We start from the raw sequence: 24343 nt of genomic DNA, 5'->3' as shown, positions 1-24343 counted from the left end.
CCGTTTCCACAGGTAAGAACTTAACACTGTCCAATAACAAGTCCTCAATTTATATATTATTTGCTCTGATGAAATATTTAGGCACTGGTGACCCACCTTTTTCATGTAACCTCCAGGGCTGAAAGAATTTAGGCTCAACTACTTCATTTCTGCTGCTGTGTTTGTGCTGGCCTGAGCTTTTGTGCTTCCCATAGCAGCTGTGCAGAGTAATTAACAATTTGAAAAATAAGTTGAGAAATTTGGATGTTCATTTGGCTTGAGCTCACCTCCCAGGCTTGTGAATACTGGAGATTACACAGAGAAGATGATAGGATCGAGTGGCTGGGCTCAAGGCAAAAGGCCTTGATGGGATCTTGCTTGTGGAAATTGTGTCTTGGTGACAGGAAAAATATGATGTTTGTCTGGGCAAAGAAAGATACTGGGAAGAAATATGTGAAACTGCCCAGCATACTGAATATCAATGCTTCTTTGTGTCACTCAGAGTTTTGGGATAGAGAGGATGCAAACCATGCTTGGATATGCAAGAGCTCTGAATCTGGATAGACAGACTTAATTTTGAGAGAGCGAGAGTTGCTTATTGAGGATAAAATGGATATTGCAGAAGGACTGAAAGCTTCACCAAAACTTTCAGCTTATTAAAGTCTAAGACATTAATTTCATTCTTTGAATCAATATATATATCTCCCAGAAAATTCTTCCTCTATGATGTATGGGTGTGATGTTGAAGTCAAAGCACACATGCTGTCTGCAGGCCATACAGAGGGAAGAGATGACAGACTCATCAAACCACTTGTTTTATTAAATGTGTGGTGCCTGAAGGGAAGGGGCCCACATTATGATTATTTTAATTTTTATGGATCAGTAAGTATGTTTCCCTGTTGCACAACAAGCACTTCAAAACCAGTCAGTCTTCCTGCACTGCAGGCTTCATATTCCCCATTGCTTAACACACCCAGCACTGCTGGCAGTTACCACCCTGGAAAAAGCCACTTTTCACATACTTTGTCAGATTGCAGCTCATACATGGATTAAAGCACACATAATCCCTTAAACACCCAAAGAACTTTCTGGTAAAACTTTTTAAAAGTATCCCTGGCCCACAAATGCAAACTGTGGCATTAAGACAGAGAGTTGTTTTCAAAGTTATAAATATCTTAGTTCTTATTGCTGTCACGGAATCTGTGGCATAATCCTACGAGGAGTAATGTGCTTGTCATGCCAGACAGTACAATTAATGTTTTGTTTACCCTTTCCCCATTTTGATTCTCAGTTTGTATCAATGCCAGCTCGAGGAGTGATGGAGGCTTTTTGACATTTCTCTGACATGAAGTTGAGACCGCTCTCTCTCACCTGTCTCAGAACACTTTCTGCAGCTCTGACTTACCTGTTTTCACTTATTGTGTCTGACTGCTATGGAAATCCTTTTTATGTTGCAGCACATACTCTAAAGCACAGATTGTACAGATCTGGATCATGAATTTATTCATTCCTTGTCTTCATCTAGCCCATGAAAGTCACCATGTGACTAAGCAGCTCTGGGAAGTGACTGGACACTTTCAAATGGTACCTTCCTGTTGAGCAGGATGATTTTTACCACCCACCTTTCACATTGTAAATATGTAACTGTATACAGTTTGGTGAATAACTCCACAAGTCAAAATAAAGAGACCCACCAGATGACCCGCCTGGTGGATGAGGGGAAGGCTGTGGATGTGTCTACCTGGACTTCAGCAAGGCCTTTGACACCGTCTCCCACAGCATTCTCCTGAAAAAGCTGCAGCCCACGGCTTGGACAGGGGCACTCTGTGCTGGGTTAGGAACTGGCTGGAGGGCCGGGCCCAGAGAGTGCTGGGGAACGGGGCTGCATCCAGTTGGCAGCACCAACAACTAGTGGTGTCCCCCAGGGATCAGTGTTGGGCCCAGTTCTGTTTAATATCTTTATTGATGATTTAGATGAGGGGATTGAGTCCACCATCAGCAAATTTGCAGATGACACCAAGTTGGGGGGGATTGTCGATCAGCTGGAAGGCAGGAGGGCTCTGCAGAGGGACCTGGATAGGTTGGAGAGTTGGGCTGATTCCAACGGGATGAGGTTCAACAAGGCCAAGTGCCAGGTCCTGCACTTTGGCCACAACAACCCCCTGCAGCGCTACAGGCTGGGGACAGAGTGGCTGGAGAGCAACCAGACAGAGAGGGACCTGAGAGTTTGGATTGACAGGAAGCTGAACATGAGCCAGCAGTGTGCCCAGGTGGCCAAGAAGGCCAATGGCATCCTGGCCTGGATCAGGAACAGTGTGGCCAACAGGTCCAAGGAAGTGATTCTTCCCCTGTACTCAGGGCTGGTGAGGCCACACCTGGAGTCCTGTGTCCAGTTCTGGGCCCCTCAGCTCAGGAAGGACATGGAGGTGCTGGAGCAGGTCCAGAGGAAGGCAACTAGACTGGTGAAGGGACTCAAGCACAAGTCCTATGAGGAGAGGCTGAGGGAGCTGGGGCTGTTCAGCCTGGAGAAGAGGAGGCTTAGGGGAGACCTCATCACTCTCTACAACTCCCTGACAGGAGGTTGTAGCCAGGTGGGGGTTGGTCTCTTTTCCCAGGCAACTATCAGCAAGACAAGAGGGCATGGTCTCAAGTTGTGCCAGGGGAGGTTTAGGTTAGATATTGGGAAGAATTTCTTTACAGAGAGGGTGGTCAGACATTGAAATGGGCTGCCCAGGGAAGCGGTGGATTCTCTGTCCCTGGAGATTTTTAAAAGACTGGATGTGGCACTTAGTGCCACGGTCTAGTAATCGCAGCGGTAGTGGATCAAGGGTTGGACTTGATGATCTCGGAGGTCCCTTCCAACCCAGCTGATTCTATGAGTCTATGAAAATGAAGCGAAGCAAAATAACTTGGCTATTCCAGTCATGAGAGTGGTAATTCTTTCAAGAGGTGCCGAGATGGGACTTTGTTTTCAAGTTGAACTGCTGTTGGCTGCAAGTCAGTACTGCTTGTGGTATGCCTTTGTATGGATGCTGTACCTCTAACAGTCCTCCCTCTGCTGAAAGTGCCTGTGATCTCAAAATTTAGGGTCCAAATGAAAATGCAGATGTGCAGTAGGTTAAAATGTATTTGCTCTGCTCTTAAGGAACCATTTCTGCCATGGGGTAGTATTTTTTTCTTTCCCCCCCTCTTCTTTCTTTTTCTTCCTTTTCTTTCTTTTTTTTTTTTTTTTTTTTTTTTTTTTTTTAATTTTTTTTAAATATTAGCCAACTAACCTGAACTTATCCTTCTAAACACGTGCTGGAGTGTGGTTGGCACCCTGTAAGGTGAAGCTGAGGTACCAGTGGATATATTTTTTGCTTGCTATTTTTCTGAACTTTGCAAACAGGCACTAGTGTTTAACACCCTATTATTCCCCAGCTTCTGGATGCTGACCCATATCCTTTTCTCCCTCTCTGAATCATTATCTGTAACAGCTTGGCATGAATGAGGCTTCATGAAACTCATTACAATCCCTTTTCCCTGTTGGAATTTCTCCTGGACATGATGGAAATAAATTAATAGAGTTGTATGGCAGAATCTTGCACTACAGTGTTGATACTGTTATTGTCTGGATAAATAGGATGCTTGAGCTGCCTGCTAATAATCTGTCAGCTGCCTGGTAATAACCTTTCATAAAATTAAAACATTTTAGAAATTCTCTGCTCTAGTAGCAGACTAGTCTGTAATAGATGGGAAATTTTAAAAATTATGATGATCCGTTGTTGTTCATGAATAGAAATTAACATAATATTCAGATAGAAATTATTTTGATTAGATACTGGGATAAGAGATTTACATACATTAGGAACCTGGGAACATTTCAGAAGGCAAGGAACAGGAAGGAAGGGTTGAAACCCTGGTTAGAAAAAAGCCAGGCTGATGGCCCTGAAAGCATAAAGAAGTGCTATAAAATGTGAGGAAGCTGACTGATGTGGAGGAGCACAGATGTCAGATGGCTGTGATCCCCCAAAATGCCCATGGCTAATGTTCAGTGCATGTCAGAAAAGGCTGCAAAGAAAGCAGCCCAAGTGCAATGAGTAGGGAGAGCAAATCAGGCTCCTTCCTATGTCAGTTGACAATGTGTCCAAAACAGTTGGCAGCAGACCAAAGGCAAAACTTGCCAGTGCTAGAAGCCTGGAAAATGAGATGGGAGAACTGGGATGCTTGGTTTTGTATGATGGGCCTGGCAGAGAGGCAGCTCAGAGACCTTGCAGAAAGAGAGGAATCACTGGATGTTGTGTTCCCAGCCTATCAACTTCACAAAAATTGACAGAATAGAATGTGCATGCAGAGAGCATTGTTTTTGGAGTCTAAAATGAAGTGTAACAAAATGAAACTATTGTTGAAAAAGAAAAAAAAACAGTATGAAATCCCTGTGGTTGGAAGTACTACACTGTAATAATAAAATTATAATGTTAGCACTGTATGATTATCCCCACCCTCAGTCAGGATACAGAAAAAGAAAAGAGTTTAGAGAACCTGCAAATTCAGGACAGGTAGTTATACTGGGATGTTTCAGCCACCAACAGAATTAATGCCTCATCATGTATGACAGGATATAGAAATATATTTTTTTGGAGCTGCTTTCCAGAACAACTAGTCTGCAGTCCCAGAAAAGATCTGTTCCTGCTTGCTTTGGTCCTGAATGGTGAACAGGACCTGCTCAAGAAGTATGTGGGAGAGCTGATCTGTAATAGCAGTTGCAATATGATTTGGTTTAACACTGCAGCAGGAGAGACTAAGCAAAATAAATCCAGGACACAAGTGTTCAATTTAAAGAAAGGGAACTGCATACTAATAAGGGAAGTGTTTAAAGGGAAGAGAAAGGATCAAGGGAGGAGCAGGTTAAAAAGCAAGAAGCCTAGAGGTAGCCTAGCCACTTTTCAGAAATACTGTATTAGCATTCAAGACAAACTCTGCTGAAACTTGAATAGAAATCAGAGTGTCCAGCAAAAAACCTACAGGACTAAATAGAAAATTAGGGTGATTTTCATGTAGGAAGGACTGGCATTTGTTAACAGAAATTTTGTCCTCCAGAATAGAGCTGGAAATTCCTTATGGCAGATCAAATGTAACCAGGAAATTAAGAAGGTTAAGAGAGAGTTTTAGGAGCACCTTGGATAGGATGAGGGAAAAAACAATTAAAAAAAAAAGAAGTTATTTTGGTATGAGAAAAGCAGAAGTTTGTCCTGTCCACAGAAATGGCTCTAGAAAGGATGCTTGAAATGATAAACCATGAGTCTGACTGCCATCCTTCAAAAGATGATGAACTTGGTAATGAAGATTAAGGTTACCGAACAGGTAGAGAAACTGTTGGGAAAAAAAGATCACCATAACTGGTGAAACATGAGAAATAAGAGAAATCTGGGTTTTGCAGCCACCCTTTCAGTTATCTGAGTTGGCCCAAGGTTCCTGTGCCAGGTACTTGCACCTGCTGTGCCATCTCACCCACGATGACTTTTGTCCGCCTTGTTTTTGTTAGTCTAAAGCACAAAAAAAATCTGTGTTTTCAGGAGTCCGTAGGGAAAAAAATTACGATGTTTCTCTAGGGAGAAGGTCAAATAAGAAGGGAATGAATAGCAGGGCATCTGTAAAGACATGGAGCGTGTGTGGTGTTGGTGAGGAAGGACTGGGTGGTCAAAGACGCAGAGGGTAAAGGAATTTTAGTGGATGTATCCCATACATAGGAGGCAGCAGAGTAGCTGTAAGGGTGGATGGAGACAGAACCATGAGTGTGTGAAATATCTGTGGCACGTGCAGGAGCAAGGAGTGTGTGTAATATATGAAGGAAAACAATTCCTTGAGTGAGTATTTTCAGTGTAGGGTTGTTGTGACTGTCCTGCCAACACACAGTTGACCTCCTTGGCTCTCAGGTGCAGACCCAGGCCTGCTTCCTTCCCAGGTGTTTTAACTCTAGTTTTTTGTCTGTTGCTATTGAATCCATACAGGAAGCATAGATGATGGGCAAAAGGGATGGTGAACATAAAGCAGACATTGAAGGTGGCTTCTAATGTATGAACAATAAGAACTCTGTCTTCTTAGATCTTGGGGTTTGCCTGCTTTGGACTTGGAAATAACCTTTCTCAACACTGAAGTGCTCTTTAAGCGAGAACATTTTTACATTTGTAGCTGCAGAGGCTGCTGTGGTAACTAAATATACAGCGAGGTCATAAGGTCTAAATGGAGCTCAGAATCTCAGTAAAGAAGATAAATTTAAAGGAAGCATAATTGCACAGTGTTTGGACAAATAAACCAAATATTACACTGCAGTTATTAGGGAATCATCAAAGCTAGTATCTCTGGTATTCTAAAATGGGCTCTTCAAATAGCACAGTTATTCCTCGGGGGAGGGTTAAACAGCAAATTCACTTGTGACTAAGACCACAGACCCACCAAGGAAGCATGTATGTTTTTCAATTGTCTGAATTATCATTCTTATCTAAATGGATCTATTGATCATTAATGATCTAGAAACCCCTAAGGCATGACAGGCAACTGAGGGTAAATCCAATAAGCTTTCTACCACCACTGAATACCAAGAAGTGAAAATACTACTGTTGTGTGCTTATAGCACATCTGTGAAACACTGCATGAATTAATAAACAGGATTTTCTGGATGCTACAGGCTGACCTTCAGTTCTCTTAGCTTATACAGAGATCTAATCAGTACAACCTTCTGTTCAAACAGTACCTATTTTCAAACAATATACTATAAATTAGAATTACCTTTATTAAGATAATGGAGTGCATAACACCTACAAAAATCCTAAATTTTATTTAGGGCCTTACAGATATCTTTACCATGAACACAGCATTCCAAACACTACTCTTTTTATTATTACTTAAAGCAAACTCAAACATTTTTTAGAAATTGGTATGTTCACTTATGTGAAATAAAGACATTTGCCAATGCAGACGTGGTTGAATGTCTTAGTTATTTTCCATGTCTTACTGAGTTAAAAATCCTGGTTTGTAACCAGAGATACATGTGACAATGAATGGGATAAGAAAAGCCTAATTCGAGTCTTCCATCAGAAGTCACCAAAGATTGTCATTTTCTATTGGCTTTCAGACATTTTTATTTAGAAGTAAGAAGTTCCTGTTTTAGGAAACTACATGAATGAGAGGATCTCTTAGATTTACTAGGAGAACTGTCTGGTATTATATCACAGGTTGTGATATCAATAAGGTTAGTCAAGGGCATCTGGGGCTAGTCACTCAAGACCTGATTCAGACAGGGCCTTATCTACTGTCTAGTGTCTATCCAGTAACTTTTAATGTGATTTAGACCAATAAAACAGTCTAGTTCTAGAGTTTCTCTTCTGGAAAGTCTCACCGCTTCCACCAGAAATGCTCCTGCATGAAACCACTTTAATTAAAGCATGCTAATTTTGATCTCCTCCTTAAATAATGCTCGGTGTCAACAGCATCAAAGTTGATGAGTGGTCCCAGAGTTCAAGGGATAAAACTTCCAGAAGATTTCATACTCCTTGTAATAACCAGGCCTGGGACCAGGAGCCCGTCAGCCCCGTCCGTGTCAGTGCAGCCCAGAAGACGTTTCTCAGCCTCGTCCGGCGCTGCAGGCAGGACAGCATGTCAGCTCTGATTAGCTGTGCTGGGAGTCAAGTGCTTTAGCGTGGGCATGGTGCTGATCTAACCTGCTTTTGGTACCCAAGTTACTCCATCCTCTGATGTGGACAGCACGAGCTGTGTTTGCTGCAGAATTACTGGAATTAACTCTGCTCCGTTGCGTGGTACAGACGTGCGCTCTCTGCTGTGAAATCACTGGTATGGGAGAGGGGAAGGGAGGAAGATTCATACCCGCTAAAGTCCAATATTGCTCCTTCAAAGCAGTAATGAAATAGTGTGTGCTGAGTACAGCACTGCCTTTTGCCCAGTGAACAAATAAGAACAATATCAAATAGTGGATAGCAGTTCAATAAGAGAGCAATAAATCTGTCTTAATTCTGAACAAGGCATGGCTCATGTAGAGGAAATAGCACATCTGCACTTAGTAAAGATGTATATCATAATGAATATGTACAGTTTTAATCCTGGTATTTCTTAATTCATTAATTCTTGGCTATACTTTTCGTGTCCTTGGAAGTTATTTTTGTAAGCAATATATAAACATATTTAAGAAATCCTACCTTAATGATACTGTGTTTTTAATAAGGTTTTAACTTTTTTTCCATTTTTGAATGGTAATTTGCATGTTTTTTCTTGTACTCAGGTGCATATGTATGTTTATAATGTATGGAATAACAAATCAAATAAAGCTTCCAGTGGAGTTTTTGCATAAAGCTGTGCTTGGCTTGGGTTGCTTATTATTTTGCCCAATTAAACAGTGCTTTTCTGGATCTTATGCCCCAAATAAACTTGCCAGATACCTTTTAAACAATAGACTAGAAAGAAGACCTAATCCTGTGACTACAAAGCAACCATGTTTTATTAAGCTAACCTACTATTGAGTGTAATAGAAGAGTTTAAAAATCTGTCAGGAATGAAACAAAGCAGAGAAAGGGAACAGGTAATATGGCACAAGGAGCAAGAGGTAAGACTTGATGCCATGGGGGATATGAGAGGATTCTTGTCTGGATAGAGGAAACGTATTCTGCATTGTAATTGGCAACCTTGCAGGAGTAAATAGTTGTGAGAGAATGAAGGAGAAAGTGGAGGAGATGATCCTTATCTAACAGCATCAGAAAGCAACACAAGAACTCAGTCTCCCTGCTTACTTGCAGTAGCTGTTAAATGAGGTTGGTGTATCTTATCCTTTTGATAATTGTCACACAGTAAGTGTTGTGATACCTTGCTCATTTTAGGGGCTCCAGGTAAGCCAGATCAGTAATTCACTCTTGCAACGAGAAATCCTTGGCACACCTCCAAGAACCAGTTGGTGACTGGACCAAAAATGTTCCCTCCATTGGTTTATCTGGCTGGTGACTATTCCCTTTTTCACCTGGCCAAATTGATGGGTGGCTGTGCTAACCACTTGACATGCAACACAGGTCTAAAGAGGCTTTTTGTTTTATTTTGGACAATAATAAAACTTTCTCTTTTATTAATGCAGATTACTAGTTAATTAATCCACATCCACTGTTGTGTTTTAATGAGTGTGTGATACTTCTTGAAAAAATCCAAGCATTTTCTTTCTTTATGATTTCCTGATAAATTGATAAATTAATAACAAGTATTTTGCTACCTCTTTGATGTTGCTGGAATCAGATTCTACATGTGGCTTCTACTCAGGTCACTATATTTCTGGTCAGTTCATATTGTTTTGTCTCATTCTGATATAATACAAATGTTCTTCCTTTTAGCCCTCTAGTAAATTGTTATTGTCCTACGCTTTTTCCTGCTTGCATTAGGATAGACATGCTGCATTTTAAAAAATCTACACCTTTCTGCAAGTGTGGCTTACTATAGCATTACAATGCATTATTAATTCAGTACTTAGCAGATTAAGATAACTCACACACTGGGTATTATAAGAAAGCTTTGGGATTTAAGGATGCAAGGTGAGGCTGGCACCTCCTTAGGAGGAGTTAGGAGACTAGAGGGGGGTTGCTACTGGAGATCTTCAAGGAATTTGCCTGGGGCCAAACATGTGATGCTTTCATTAATGACCTCCGTGCAATAAGGAAGAGTTTGCTAATGAAACCTGCTGTTGGCGTACAGCTGGGAAACATTGTTACTGTGCAAAAGAATCGCAGTGTGATAAAGAGGAACTGAATAACCTTGAGGACAAGCAAGAGATAAAAGGAAGAAATTCAGCAGCTGAGAGAACAGGTTCGTGCACTCAGAGGCTGTTCATGAGAGTTTTCTCCTATGAGACCGTAGCTGCCACCTAACCCAGTCAAGGTCAGGATCCACTAAAGTTTCAGTCATTGTTCATGTGAAAAACTGCTTGTAGCTTAAACATCATGGCATTTTTATCAAATCAAAGCTGATGCAAATTTTACAAGTTATATATTTTCCTGTCTTTCCTGCTTGCACAGCCCTCCTGGAAACACACAGGAGGTGGCCACACCAAATACACACTGAGCAGCACAAGCTTCTTTCTCAAACTTAGCAGAAGAAAAATTCTCTTGTCCATCCCATTTCAAGACAGAATCTGAGTCTCTCAGGAAAGTATGTTAGCAAGTAGGATCAAGAATAATCTGCTTCAAGTTATCTGTGTTCTCCAGTTGAAATACATTTACTATATATAAAATAACTTAATACTGATTGCAACAGGAACCACACTTGATCTTACAAACAACACATCCAGCTATCAAGTTGTGGGGTCATTTTCACTTTCTGGCCCAAGGACCTAACAAACTTTATGTTTGGTTGGTTTTGACAGGTAATTGCCTTTCTCAGTGTTAAACTGACCGGCAAATCCATTCCTCATCAGATGCGTTTCTTGAAGACAGGCTTGAGTGTTTGAAACTTCTAATTTATTTTTTTTTCCCAGCTGCATTAGGCCATCTAATAAAAGGTGTCACCTGCCTTGACAAATGTTGCTTGCTATTTTCTAGCCATGAGAAAGTGCAATTTCTCAACTGGCTTCTGTGCTGCTGCTGAGAGCTGGGGCCTAGTTTGTCCTCTCCTCCTGTGAGCTACTTCTGCCATTTGTACTGCACTGTGGTGAAACTTGACCAAATAAAAAGTTACTGCCAGGCCAGTTGACAAATGTTGATACTAGAACCAGGGAGAGATGGAAATGTCTAGTAGGCAGAGTGGTATTGCCCCTCAGGCCAGCACTGGCCTCATGGATGTGATGGAATTGTGCCTCACGGAGCCCTGTTCATCATTAATGTGTTGGAAATGTGAAATACTGTGCTGCTTACATTCCTGTTGAATTTGGACCACAGTCTTTGCACATCAATTTTAGTTTAGAAGGAAAGACTGACAAAAATGCCTTTGAGATGTCCATGTAACAGCAACAGTGGTAACTCATAATCACTGCTGACAATAAGTACTGTATTGATCCACAAGGATGGGGCCCTGGGAACAAAATGTTGCTTAAAAGTGAAGTACTTACTCTTCTGCTTCTTTCTTAAATGTCTTCCAGCAGTGGTCCTGCAGTGACATCTCTCATTATTTGTCACGGCTGAAAGGCTGCTTCTGCTCCTCATGAGATGTTTTGTGCTGTACAATAGGTCTCAGGTTTACTGTTATTTGAAGTTCCCTCGTGGATTTTTTCCTTTTCAAAGAGTTTCAAAGCAGTCTTTCTTCGCTGATCTTTCACAATCACTAAAACATTGGAAGAGCATACAGGCTGTGACAGAAAACAATAAAGTTAAGGCAATTCCCAGCTGAGGGTGATATGGCACCGTATATCCATCGCATAGGCTTAGGCATTAGAGAGAAAATTAAGCAGCTTGTTGAAGTTGTGGCATTGTGCCTGAGTGTTGGAAGGACACACAACGCTTCCCATCATTAAATGAGGATTTAATGTTCAGGGTGCTCAAATGTTTCTCATTTTTTCTAAAACAAACCTTCATTAGCGTGTTTGTTTAAGCAGTACAAACTGTCCTGTCCCTGCTGCACAACAGTGGCTATGAGACTTTGGTTGAGGCTGCCAGTCCATTCTGACAGGTGCTTGGATGTCATCTGCACATGTGTGCTTTGCTTTGCTCTGCTTTGCACAGAGAAAATACGATTTTTAAAGGGTCAGGATACCAGACTACTGATTGGTGAAATGTGGAAATATGTTCATAAAACCAGTGATAGTAGGTGCAGTACCGTCCTTTTGTTTTAGTTCTTTAATTTTCTTCTAGTTCTTTTGATGTTTTTTTCCATGGAGTTTTATTTCTGCTTGCAGGACATCTTTATTCAAGGGTAATAAGATTCTAGAAATCAGTGTTTGTTATGGAAGTTGTAACCTGACTTTAATGTTAGCCTTGATGACTGCTGAAAAAGCTATTAAGAAATACCGACTATTACAAATCTATCTCTACAGTGAAACACAAAAAAAGAAAACAGATTGTTGTGGTCAGTAAGGACAAACCACTAACCTCCATTAAGGCTGATACAGTCCATGCTTTCCTCTCTGGGGTAAGTCACTCCAGTTGCCTCTTGGAGTCATTGCCCACTGGTCAGTTCCAGGACTCCTTGTGCTGTATGTTACTGGACAGGGTCTCTGATCCTTCAGGTGCAGCCTCCGTGGGTTTAATGTACATAACCTGTCAATTCAGGCCTCTGCTGGACTGTGTGTGAATTACTGAGTATAGATAATGCTCTCTAAGGTGAGAAGAGACTTCAGCCTTCTTGGCAAGGTCTCCAGGTTGCCAGTGTTTGGAATAACACTGCAGTTAGAGCACATTGCTGGCGTGGTATCAAGACAGCAGTTTGCTCCTTTGTCAAACTAACCTTGCAGTTACCGGTCTGGGCAGCAGATTGGGTCTTCCCTTGCTGGGTAAGCCCTCCACCACTTCAGTCAGACAAAAATCCTGTCTTATATCTGCATTTGTTACTTTAAATCTCCACTTCAGTGCTGTATGGCAGAAAGAAGGGTTGTTTCCTCTGGTGACCGGAGTATCAGATGTTGCAAATGCAGTTTACATACAATCTAAGAAAGCAGAGAGAAGTTATAATTTTTTACTATAGAAGATCCTTACTATCATTGTTGAAAAGTACCAGTGAAGAAAAAGCATGGCAAAGTTAAATTAAAAGATTTTTCAATTCAAGGTAGTCAACAACATAACTAGACTTTTTTAGTAGCATTAAGAGAAGGAGGCTTAATTTCCTATATAGTTTGTTGAATTGATTTTTTTCCATAAAATACTGAACTCCATTTTAGTCTCTGTGATCATAGAATCATAGAACCAGTTGGGTTGGAAAGGACCTCTGAGATCATCAAGCCCAACACTTCCTTTTTTTTTTAAATTTTTTTTTAAATCCTGTCTCCGGAAAAATCCACTCTATATTTTCCCCCCATTCCATACTGTGGAAAAATCCAGCCTGGGTTTTCCTCTCCATTCCGTACTCTGGAAAAAATCCAGTCCGGGTTTTCCCACTCCACTCTCTACTCTGGAAAAATCCAGACCTGGTTTTCCACTCCATTCCGTACTTTGCCAAAATCCAGTCCGTGTTTTCCACTCCATTCCGTACTCTGGAAAACTCCAGTCCATGTTTTTCACTCCATTCCATACTTTGCCAAAATCCAGTCTGTGTTTTACCCTCCATTCCATACTCCGGAGAAATCCAGTCCGGGTTCCCCCTCCCCAACAGCCCCGGGACTCCCCGACAGAGGCACCTTAAGGTGCGAACCCCCCAAGGTGACACCAGAACAGTGTCTTATTTATTGTAACAACCACGGAGGATCACGATGCAATGAATTTCTTCTGTTCTCTCTTGTGTAGGAATGCTACATATACACAATGCAGACAACCTCAGGCCGCTGTGGGAGAGCGGAGCCCCTCTAATGGCGGGAGGTGTCCCGGGAGGCGACTCAGCTGAGTGGGGGAACCCCGCCCATCCACCAGGGATTTAAGCGGCTGCCGGGAGCGCCCCCACCCCTGCCTGCGGGAACAGGAGCGGGCAAACAGGGACTGGCACGGCAGTGACCGAGGCAGTTCGCCCAGGCTGGGCAAGCAGGAGGGGCACAGCCACCTCCCAGCTCTCTCAGGTGAGCTTCCCCCCCCCTCCCAGCAACTCAACTAAAGCCAGCAATGGTTTCCAAAAAAGTGAAAGCTGTTGCTACTGTTATCACGAGGCGTGTGTTAGCACAGATGGAACCCCCCAAGAAGGACACCAAGTTACACCCAGTTCTTCATCGCCAGGTGACTTCTGTCCCTGTTTTTCAGATCACCAACTCTTAGTGTAACTTAAGTCTATCATAATATTGTCTGTGCTTTACCAGAGAGATAGCTTCGTGAAATGCTGCATGAAGGACATGCTTTTATACTTTTACGGGCAGAACACCTAATCCTGTTTCCATTCACACAGTTAATGTACTTTGGGCTGCCTGGGAACTGAATCACAGCCGTGAGAGGGCCAGAGAAGGATCTGTGTTTTAGCTGCTGTACTATTAAATGCTGGGTGCTATTAATAGTTAAAAAGCAATTTAAGAGTAAATTTTGTTGTACAATGAAGCAAAACAAACATGTTTTCTTCCTCCCCTCCCCAAAACCAAAGCTGGGTACCTGGAGGCTTCTCAAATGAGTTGGTATTGGGGAGCTTCTCGAAGAAAAATTAAATGTGGGGTAACTAATAGAATTTATTGAAACTTGGGAAATTATATTGCCTGTTTCCAAGCACAGTAAGCTGTAATACTCCATAAGAGAGCACTAAAATCACTTGACTGTTACAGGCTTATGTGATGAATGTCCATTATGAGCGCACTTCTTGTCTTGCTGTAAACCCATAGCTGACTCCCTATCTGCAAAACCAGACCTTTTCACACCCGAAAAGGTCAACCATCAGCTTTATTTGTAAGGTAGTACCTGAAATTGCCATCTCAGTGATTTATACCCACCCACTGGTGTGGGGAGCTTGTTTTCCTCATGCCTATTATATGAAGAAAGTGGGTTACAGAGCAGCCACGTCTACACAGTTCCACAGAAGCTGAGCTTTCTACTGTTGGGGCTTTTGTTGGTGCTCATCACCACCTCCGCAGTCTCACCCTCTCTCATGCAATGGCTCCAGTGCATGGCCAACCCAGAGGGCTGAACTGTCTGCCAGAAATCCCCCTGAGCTCACACCTTGTTGGGTTAGACAGGTGCCAGTTCTAGAAAAAGAGCTGACATGCATAGCCTGGGGTAGTTCCTGCATTTAGATGTGCATCCACCGTAAACCTTCCCTCTGAACAAGGGTTAATCAGAATAAAATGGAAGAGGGGTGACTGAGGTGGATGATCAAGGACGCTTGCTGACTGTCCTCTAATACAGACAGAGGCATCAGATGGTGGAAGGTTGGCAGAAAGAAGCAGAACTAAGGAGGAAAGCTACTCTGTACATGTTCACTGGTTTATTTGTCAAGGTCTGGGTCTCCGCTACATTCCGGGTAACTTCAATAGTTCCCTGTATTTCTGGGAGATTCAGTTAGGGCTGTAGGACACCAGAGCACCACTTTTGACTCAGGTGCTCTGCCTACAGTAAGTTTCTGGAGGCTGGAAAAATATTTTGGAGAAAAAAAAAACCCCTCTGTTGTGCACTACGTATGTTCTCTCTTTGGGTTATTTGTTGTTGGTTGCTGCAGAGGACACGTACTAAGTCAAACAAAGACTTGTTCAGACCTGTGTTGTTCAGATATAGTGTGTTTAACACCTGTTGGACTCAGGAAAGGAGTCAGGCTCCCAGAAATTCTGCTGCCCTGCTCGGAGACAATGTCCTGTGGAAGGCTGGCTATGTGCAGGTATAATGCAAGGGGCTCCTTTTGTACCTTGCCGGGTTAACACCTGCCGGGTTTTAACCCTCTGAAGTGCTGAGTGTGCTTTATCTAGAGATAGGTAACCTCTGCATTTCAGACATCTAAAATACAGTAGGTGGCTGTGGGTTCTGCAAAGGAAACAAACCTTGGCTACGGGAAGGAAAGGATTCAGTCTGTGCTTTTTTCCCCTCAGTACTACCTTCCTAATTTTTGTGAGGTTCATATGTAACACAGTGCCTGTTCTTTATATACGAATGTGCATACAGGCACATGGGTGACCTCTGTGGGTCACAAAAAACATAATTTTGAAATGTATATATCAATACTACTCAATACTCAAAAGGAATGGTGCAAAAAGTGAAAACTTTGAGAGATCAGTGAAGAGCGGAAGATGAAATGAGGAGAGCAGTCTGTCAAATGCTGCTCGATTGTGCTCTTTGGCAAGGTGATTTCTGTACATGTTGACCTTTCAGCAGCTATTTTGAAAGAAGCCAGCATTTTGGTTAGCAAATGCAAGGATACTTAATACTTGCAGTCAGCAGAAGATTTTCAGTGTCAGGCTACTACACAGAGGAGCAAAGCATTCAGTGCTATTTATATTCCTTTTCAGTTATGAATTTTCAAGTGCTTTGCATCATTTAAGTCCAAGTATTGACAGATGTTGAATATTTTCAACTACCAGTGAAGTCACAAGGATGTGAGGTCAATTCCAACACAATGAGACCTTGAGCTTGTAAGGTCAGCCCTATCCTGACTCTTTGAAGAAGTTTTACTGAAACACAATCAAGTTCTTAATCCTCATCTTCCTCAATATTTGTTATTACTTAAGCAGAGAAAATCTGTACTGGAGAGTATTAGGCAAAGAAGAATGGTTATTAAAGAGTGATTATTGTTAGCATTGTCTTGGACACCCGTATGGTGTGGATTAGCATAGTCATGTTGTGATTAATGGCCTTATCAAAACTCAGAAAAATTACAGAACTTACACAAAGGAATGCAATATCTGCTACCACCACAGAACTCAATAACGAGGCAAAGCATGAAACAGTGTTTGATGTCATTAATAAAATCTATCATGGGATGTAGAAAAGTATTTGCAATTGCATCAGTCCTTGAGAAAAAGGCAGATAAGGCAGCTGCGGTGATAGGAAAGATAATACATTAAAGAAAAATTATCATATCTTTGGGGATCTTTTTACTGGGAGATGAAGGGAAGCTTTTCTTCATTAAGGGAAACTGCAGTTGTCTGAAAGCATGGAGAACATCATGGCTAGAAATCTTCACTCTTAAAGCAAGAATTCTTAAAATAGACACGCCCCCCCCACAGGTGCCTACGTGTTTTATGTAACCAGTGCTGTCTCTTCAAATGACAGTTTCAGCTGCAGTTGTGTTTCTACCTTCATGTCAGCTAATGACTCCTTATAAAGAGTGCACCCACTGTTTTTTCTCATCTGTTTCAGCTAATAATATCCTATGACAATGAAAATGCAGCGAGTGTTCAGGCCCTTAGTTCTTAGTTTTAGCTAAGCCATACCATAAAACTTTGTAAATCTTCAGAACTTGGAGTTACTTTATTCTTGCCTAAATTGTTGTCTGGTTTTGCCTTTCCTTGAGCACTGAAATCTGCAAGTTTTGTGACCTGTTTTTTCTGTGTTGGCTTCATCCCCTTAGAAAATGTGGATGCTTTTATGATTACATGATTGCACATTCCTGAGAAATAGAAGACAATAGGCACATGGATCAAGTCATAGGCATGTGTGTCAAACACTGCATTTAGGAGTAGCCTGAGATCCTCTCTGGAAGGAGGCTAATTTTGGTATCCTGCTGGTACAATTCAGAGCAACAGCGGAGTGAGCTGGGGTTGTTTAGCCTGGAGAAAAGGAGGCTCAGGGGAGACCTTATCACCCTCTACAGGAGGATATAGCTAGGGGGTCATTTTCTCCTCCCAGATAACAAGTGACAGGATACGAGGAAATGGCCTCAAATTGTGCCAGATAAAGTTTAGATTAAATCCTAGGAAAAATTTCTTCAATGAAATTGTTGTCAGGCATTGGAACAGACTGCCTAGGGAAGTGGTGGAATCACCATCCTTGAAAGTGTTAAAAAACACATGGATGTGTAGCTGGGCATGTGGTTTACTGGTGAACATGGCAGTTCTGGGTTAACAGTTGGACCTGATGATCTCTGAGGTCTTTTTCAACCTTAACTATTCCACGATGCTACACAATCAGTTACCAAATAAGTTGTGCCCAAACTTGGAGAGAAGGAGTTCCATGTTGCCACTGGCATTAAATAGATATATGGGGCACTGGGATAGAAGCACACATTTCAGTCGCTTGAAATCTGGCACAAGATAGAGAGGCACAGATTACAGAAAAGTGCAAATTTGAGGGAAGTGGGAAGGTCTACAGTATTACAGAATCACAAAATATTCTGAGTTTGAAGGGACCCACAGGGATCATCAAGTCCAGCTCTTAAGTTTATGGCCCATATGGGGATCAAACCCTCCACCTTGGCATTATTAGCACCATGCTCTAACCAACTGAGCTGTGTGCAAGTTATCAGCAGATTTTTAACCACCCAATGCCAGGCATGAATAAAATTCCAGGATTCCCTGAGAGAGGTTCCTGCTTTTGCCCAAGCTCTTAGTAAACTGACCACCACCTGTGTTAGTGTTCCTGACAATGAGTGTCCATGTCTTGAAGGAAGTCTCACTCTCGTGGTTTTGGGTATTGATGAGATCATCCTGATCATGCTCAGAGAAGGAGCAGAGGTCAATCTCCAGTTTTTCTTCTGTCAGCAAATTGGAGCTATTCTGTCCTTCCTAACACTCTAAACTGGCACTTAAACATCTAGTTCTTATCTTATTAATGAGGAGATATTTTCATTGCTGTAGCTGAATGACTTAACATAATTGAGAGCTCACTGGGCACATGGCCAAAGATCTGAGCTAGAAAAATCAAATCATTTATGGATTTTTCTACTTATTCAGCCTGCTTGAACCGCCTACTGATGCAAGGCCTGGGGGTCACAGGGGGTCCTAAAGCTGAATGTGATAATATTTTAAATGAATCTTATCGAGTTGGCTTAGATTCATATAAGATTGTGGTATATTCACTTACCCAGCTAAGCTCATCTTTCTACAGGGCTTTCTTTCTCTTTTCTACTTTCAGTTTTTGTCAATCTGAACCATCCAGTGGTAGAAGACATGCAGAAAGACTACTCAGCGAGTTGCATTTTGAACAAGGAGCCCCATAAGGATGTGGTAACAGTCAAGCCTGCTCTGTCAGGGTAGGGGCTAAATCTGTGGCTTGTTTCTTGAAACATTTCTTCAGCTGCAACCTGTTCAGTGGCTGCTGAGATGCTTGCCAGAAAAAACTGCCAGATGCTTTTAAGATCCTGGAGAATGCACATTAACTGTATGTGAAAGGGTTTATTTCACTGCATGTCTGAAGGAGGAACATCTGTCTGATGATAACTGTGCTCCTCCAAGCAGTGATGTCTTGCACCTGCGTTACTCAGGCTTAAAAAGGTCTCTGCAGCCAGGAGCTGGGTTCTAGCTGGAGTGGTGGATGACACCAAGGTGGCTTCAACTCTTGGACTTTTACCATTAGCCCAAGCAGGAGCAGAGTGTGGGAGTGTGGGAGCTGTGTGCTGACCTGAAAATGAAATGCGTGGATGTTCTCACTTGATTTGCTTACTCTGCCATAAGTGTGGGTTTAATGCTTTTTTTAGTGTGGCACCGTTCTTGGGCGCTGTTAAACATAGCCCATATGCTTGTCAGCATAATTCTGGTGCATTCGCTTTCAATTCTCCTGATTATTTTTCAGGAGGTTATTAAAAAAAATTCTGAAAGGAAAACACACCTGCTAGGTGAAGACAGATTATTCAAGTGTCAGGAGAAAACCTCCTCCATATGCGCTGCAATAAAAGCAAAGAATCTTAAAATAGACTTCAGTGACTTGCATAATAATTGAAACACAGTTTACTATGGAGGCAGCATCGATGTAACTAAAGAAACTTCCTTGTCTGATGGCCCTGGATGAGAAAATGGTATATCAAAGTGCTTCAATCACTGCTTGAAGACTACAATCTGTGTCACTGAGATTGAGAACACATTATGCACCTTCTTTCTCACCATCTGCCCAACAATCAGTTGAACTTAATCTAAAAGTGATGGAAAAGCAGCCCTCAGTAACTTGAGAACATGACATTTATCACATTTAATATCTGCTGAAGAAAACGTCTGTTAATAAGAGGGTGCTGAATCTTGCACTGAAATAATAGTGGAGAAATTCTTTGGGTTTCTGTCTTCATTTTTATATAAAACTGTCAATGAAATGCTGTCATCTTGCTTGTCAATGTGTAATTGTCTTTTAATTATTGGCTGCTAAGTAGTAATTTTTTCCCATTTACTGGTTTCAAAGGCAAAAATCTTTTCACAGAACCTTCCCAGACTGAAGGAAGTGAAGCTGTTTCACTGTCTTCAACCACAGATGTACATCCTATTCTTAGGTGAACCTATCCTGTCTACCTTCAGCCTACCCTATGCATAGGAAATCTTTGCATAGATTCACCACAGTGAATTGTGTGTTGCCTGGTGATGAATGAAGGTACATGCATAGACCTCAGTCATTGCCATATCATAGTGTCAGAACCTAGGTATTCCAGCTGATTCATTTGGAGTGTGAGGGAAGGATGAGGGAGCAGCCCAAGCTGATTTTCTAGTTGTCAGCTATGGCTTTCTTGCAAAGGATTCAACTTGCCTGGAACTTCCTTTGTTAAGGAATAGCTCAGCATGGCAGAGATGGTTCTTGGGGATGGAAGCCTTTGGGAAAGCAGGGGCATGTCCTGTCTCTTCCCTTTCTAAGTGTGGTGACATCCTTTTAACAACAAAAGGCAGGTATATGCATTGATCTGGACTCTGAATGTGGGTTGGGAACAACTGAAGGTGTTGATGTGAGGGATGTATTGATGGGGCAACATTTGAGTGTTGAATCCCACTGTGCTGCCATGGTTCCCCTGGGACTGAACAGATGTATAACAGGTCTGCACTTGACTTAAAATGGTAACAGAAGCAGACAGGAACTGATGATAACAAGACTCATCAGCCTCTAAGTGGTGGGCACATGCTCCTGCTTTACAAGCCTGCTGTGCTACCCATAGTATAATTACATGGTCAGTGCCATCCTGGGATTAACTGGGTGTTTGGTTTGGGTTGGTTGGTTGTTTGGGATTTTTTTTTAAATTTTATTTCAGAGGATAAATTTGATATATTTTCTTTGGCAACTTCAGAAATGAAAACTAAGTCTTGATGGGTAGGATCAGATCCCCTTAGATTTATAAATACAAAATCAGATTCCAGAAGGCAGAGAAGCCATGCTGTTCTGTTCCATTACTGTGTGCAAGGAAGGTATTTCAAAGACTTTTCCTATTAAAATGTACAGAAGAAAAGTAATTTTTTTTTTTCTAAAATCCTAATAAGATGACAGCACTCACTAGTCAAATCCTGAAATTATTTTAATAAGACCATGAAAAATGTTCCACATGCTGATCAGTGTCTTTACAAGTCATTCACAAGACTAGTAGAGTGCTTCTACTGATGCTGGATCCAACTGCAAACATGGCTATAAGCTTCAAGCTGTTAGGGGGCCCAGAACACAAGACTTTCAGGCCACCTTTTTTCCTGGAAAGCACTTTGGACTGTCTTGATGAGGGAGTTTTTTTTAAAACATAATACTGAGGACAGGCTTAGATACATTAAAAGCAATTAAGTCTGCTGGGAAAACTTTGAAACATAGTATATGCCATTGACTATAAAGTTTCATTTGAAAAAATATTATTAGATAATATAAACGGTTCTTGCCAATTGTTTGGAACTCTGATATTGGCTCATGCTTGATCAGCTCCTCAGTATTCAAGTGAACTTTGTGGCTAGTTTTGGTTTGTTCTTTTTCTGTCTAGAGCTGCGTACGCAAGGGTGAAAAGACAACATCTGCAAAGTCAATAAAAATCCTGGAAGAAAGAGTGACTTTCAGCAACTTACATTAAAATGTGCCAAGTTTAGCACAGTTTAGTTTGGTACCTGAAAATACTTACTTTGTTGTAGGCTGAAAACATAAAGCAACCCGTCTCCGTCCAAGACAGGACCAGCACCCAGCAGTGGGTCAGCTCTGGCTGCAGAACATGGAACAACCAAAATGTGTGAGAATCCATGTGTGTGCACACACAAGTGACAGGAGCCCCTGCTGGGGGTCTGTGATGAGCACACGGGTGTTAACTGGAGCTACTGAAGTGTCCCCTGTGCTGTGGGAAATTTTCTCTCAGAGAAAAGTCCTTTTGCAGTTTTTGTTTGTGTTGTTACAGGTCATCTCTGTATCGTGGTGGTTTCACAATATGAAAAAAAGACAGTCTCGTATTTTTTCTTTTCTGTGAACCTGAGATCCTTATTAACATTCCTCTGGGTTGTTTTGCCTGTGATGCCTATCAAAAATGAACTGTAGAGGGAAGGGGAGTGAGGAATCCTAAAATCAATATTGAGAGAAATGTAATTTCAGTGAAATCTAATCTGAGTGACATGCTCATCTTCCTATTTCTTTTAAATAAGAAAGGTAAAGATACTTTTGCAAGTAAAGAAGACTAAGTTGAGCTATGCAGGTTTGTCAGCTCAGGTCAGTCCTTACTGTGTGCATAAAACTAGTTCAAGGAATGAAGAGCTGGATGCTCTGTATCCTTTGGACCTGTTCTACGGTGTACTTGGATGCCCAAAGCACAAGTATTCTTTGTGGCAAACATAAGTAAAAATGACTGCATTGCTACCTGAACCTGTAGAATGCCAAATACAATAACAGATAGGAGAAGCTCCTTTTCATTTTGTAAGTAACTTTAGTGTTAAAGTTTTAAAGTTTTGTCATTTTTTTTTTTTCATTGGAGGGGGAGTAATAGCTGGGGAAGAGGTGCACTAGTGTCACAAAAGAAAGGTAGTACCTAAAAGGGTAAGAGAGTCACAGTTTCAATCTATGATGTTAAAGGCTTCATCTGAAAGGGCATTTAATTAAAAAAAACAGGTTCTTGGTGTTTCTGAGCACTCTCAGGTTTAACAATATTGCAGTTCTCTAACTGTCAGACAATCCAGTTAGTCTGAAATAAGGACACTTTCTATTTCCAGCTTGCAACTAGAAGAGAAAGCCAGCAATGTGTGTCCAGTGTCCATGGATTTCATGTTTACATGTGTTAGAGGACACTGCCCTCTGGGAAGGATACTGCCAAAAGATGAAGACTTTTCTTGTAACCAGTGGAGGACAGACATGTACCCTTAAATTCCTGAATAGTACTTTTGCAGCTTAATGATTGAAGAATCGTCGTCTTCATACTTGAGCTGTCAGCTAAGTATGTCTGAATTTTTTTTAATTTAATAGGTACATTAAAATTTACTGCCCATTATGTTTCTTTATGAATGAACTCTGCTTCACTTGGAGAAAAATGTGTATATGTACACCCTCTAATGTACAGTTTTGCCAAATCTTTCGTGTTCCAACCCAACCAGCTTTGACCAGTTAATGAAATGGTTGGTCTGAATGCAGATTCATTGTGTTAGCCTGCTGGAAAGAAAGCAGTCTAGTGAAATGCTCAGCAAAGCCCAGCAGCAGTGATGCATGAATTAGTGGTGTTAAGCCTCCTTTATCCTCCATCTGTATTCTCTTTCAGCTCTGCTTGATATTTAACTAGCAGGAAGAAAAAAAAAAAAATAGAAGCTTTTTGCGGTGGCATCTAGCAAGATTTCAGTAGGGGTTCTAGATTTCTCCTGCCAGTGACACAAGATAGAAGGTGGCATTCATAGCAACTTCAGTGGTTCTCACATTTAATGAATGAAAACAGAGATAATGGTAGTTGCAGAGTTTGAGAGATTTTCCTGTTTTTTATATTATTTGTCTTCACTTGGCATAGTATTTGCTATAGTTAGGTTTTACCTGATTTGACTGCCTAACTGGAACTCATTAAAACTTCTAAAACACTGGGGGAATTCATAATGGTGGTGGTGGAGAAAGTGGACAAAGGGAACAAGAGAGGGTTCGATCAAGGATCTTAAGGGAAATCCTCTTCTTGAAGAGGAACTGAAAGCAGAAACTCTCTAAGCACCATTTTTTTCCCTAAGTCTAAAACTTCAGGTAAGATTTCAGATGTCAGACCTCTCTGCTCTATAATTACCTAATATTTAACAATAATACTATACCATATATTAATCTGGTTTGGAGTATCATTACTATAATAAGTGGATTAAAGTCAGGTTTATTTATGTAATAGGAAATAGTCAAGTTCATGGTGTCTTATATACATGAGGCTATAAAGCCTTCTATGATAGGTGATAGAAACCTTCATTGTTAACATTAGAACTAAAAAAAGGCATAAAATAAAATATATTCTGACACCACCTCCCCCTCCCTTCCCCAAAGTTGTGCCCCTTTTGGTAACACAGTGTTTCTGTGTAAGTGATGGCTGAGGCTGGATCAGGAGCTGGGGCCACTCATCCCTGTTCTTCATGACTGCTCTCACAGTGGGGAGCAGAATATGGCAGAACACTGGGTGGTGTAACTGGTCTGAAACACTTTCTATGATCTCTACAATTTGGGATGTTTCAGCTGCTGTTCCTTCCCACCCTCCATGGAAGCTCACCGAGAGGGAACATGTCTACTGGCTTAAATATGGTCCATCCGGGTTAACACGGCTGTGTCAGCCCTAAGAGCTGTTGCTGAAGAGTTTTACCCTCTCTCTCTCTGCTGTTCCACAATGTTTTGAAAACTATCCACCTGGTGACACTGATGGACAACAGTAAATAACACATAAAAGGTCCCATTCGTGGCGATCTGATGGATTTGCCAGGAGCAATAGCAGTTGAGTTAGTAGGGTTTTTCCAGTATGCCATGGTTGCTGTCATAACACAGTGTGCTCTCTACCTCCTCTG

General features: G+C 41.5%; 1 long non-coding RNA gene across 1 annotated transcript; it reads left to right on the top strand.

Moving 5' to 3' along the window:
- The first annotated feature begins 13442 nt into the window (after positions 1-13442).
- LOC108502254 lies at positions 13443-19862 on the top strand. The gene is made up of 3 exons (XR_001876400.1): positions 13443-13639; positions 18555-18672; positions 19809-19862. It is a non-coding gene; the product is annotated as an uncharacterized LOC108502254 (long non-coding RNA).
- The last annotated feature ends 4481 nt before the right edge of the window (positions 19863-24343 follow it).

This window comes from Lepidothrix coronata, unplaced genomic scaffold (genome assembly GCF_001604755.1).
Source record: "Lepidothrix coronata isolate B3197 unplaced genomic scaffold, Lepidothrix_coronata-1.0 Scaffold115, whole genome shotgun sequence".
NCBI classification, from domain to species: Eukaryota; Metazoa; Chordata; class Aves; order Passeriformes; family Pipridae; genus Lepidothrix; species Lepidothrix coronata.
Note: the sequence above shows the minus strand (reverse complement) of the source record. Positions and strands in the feature narration are given on the sequence as shown.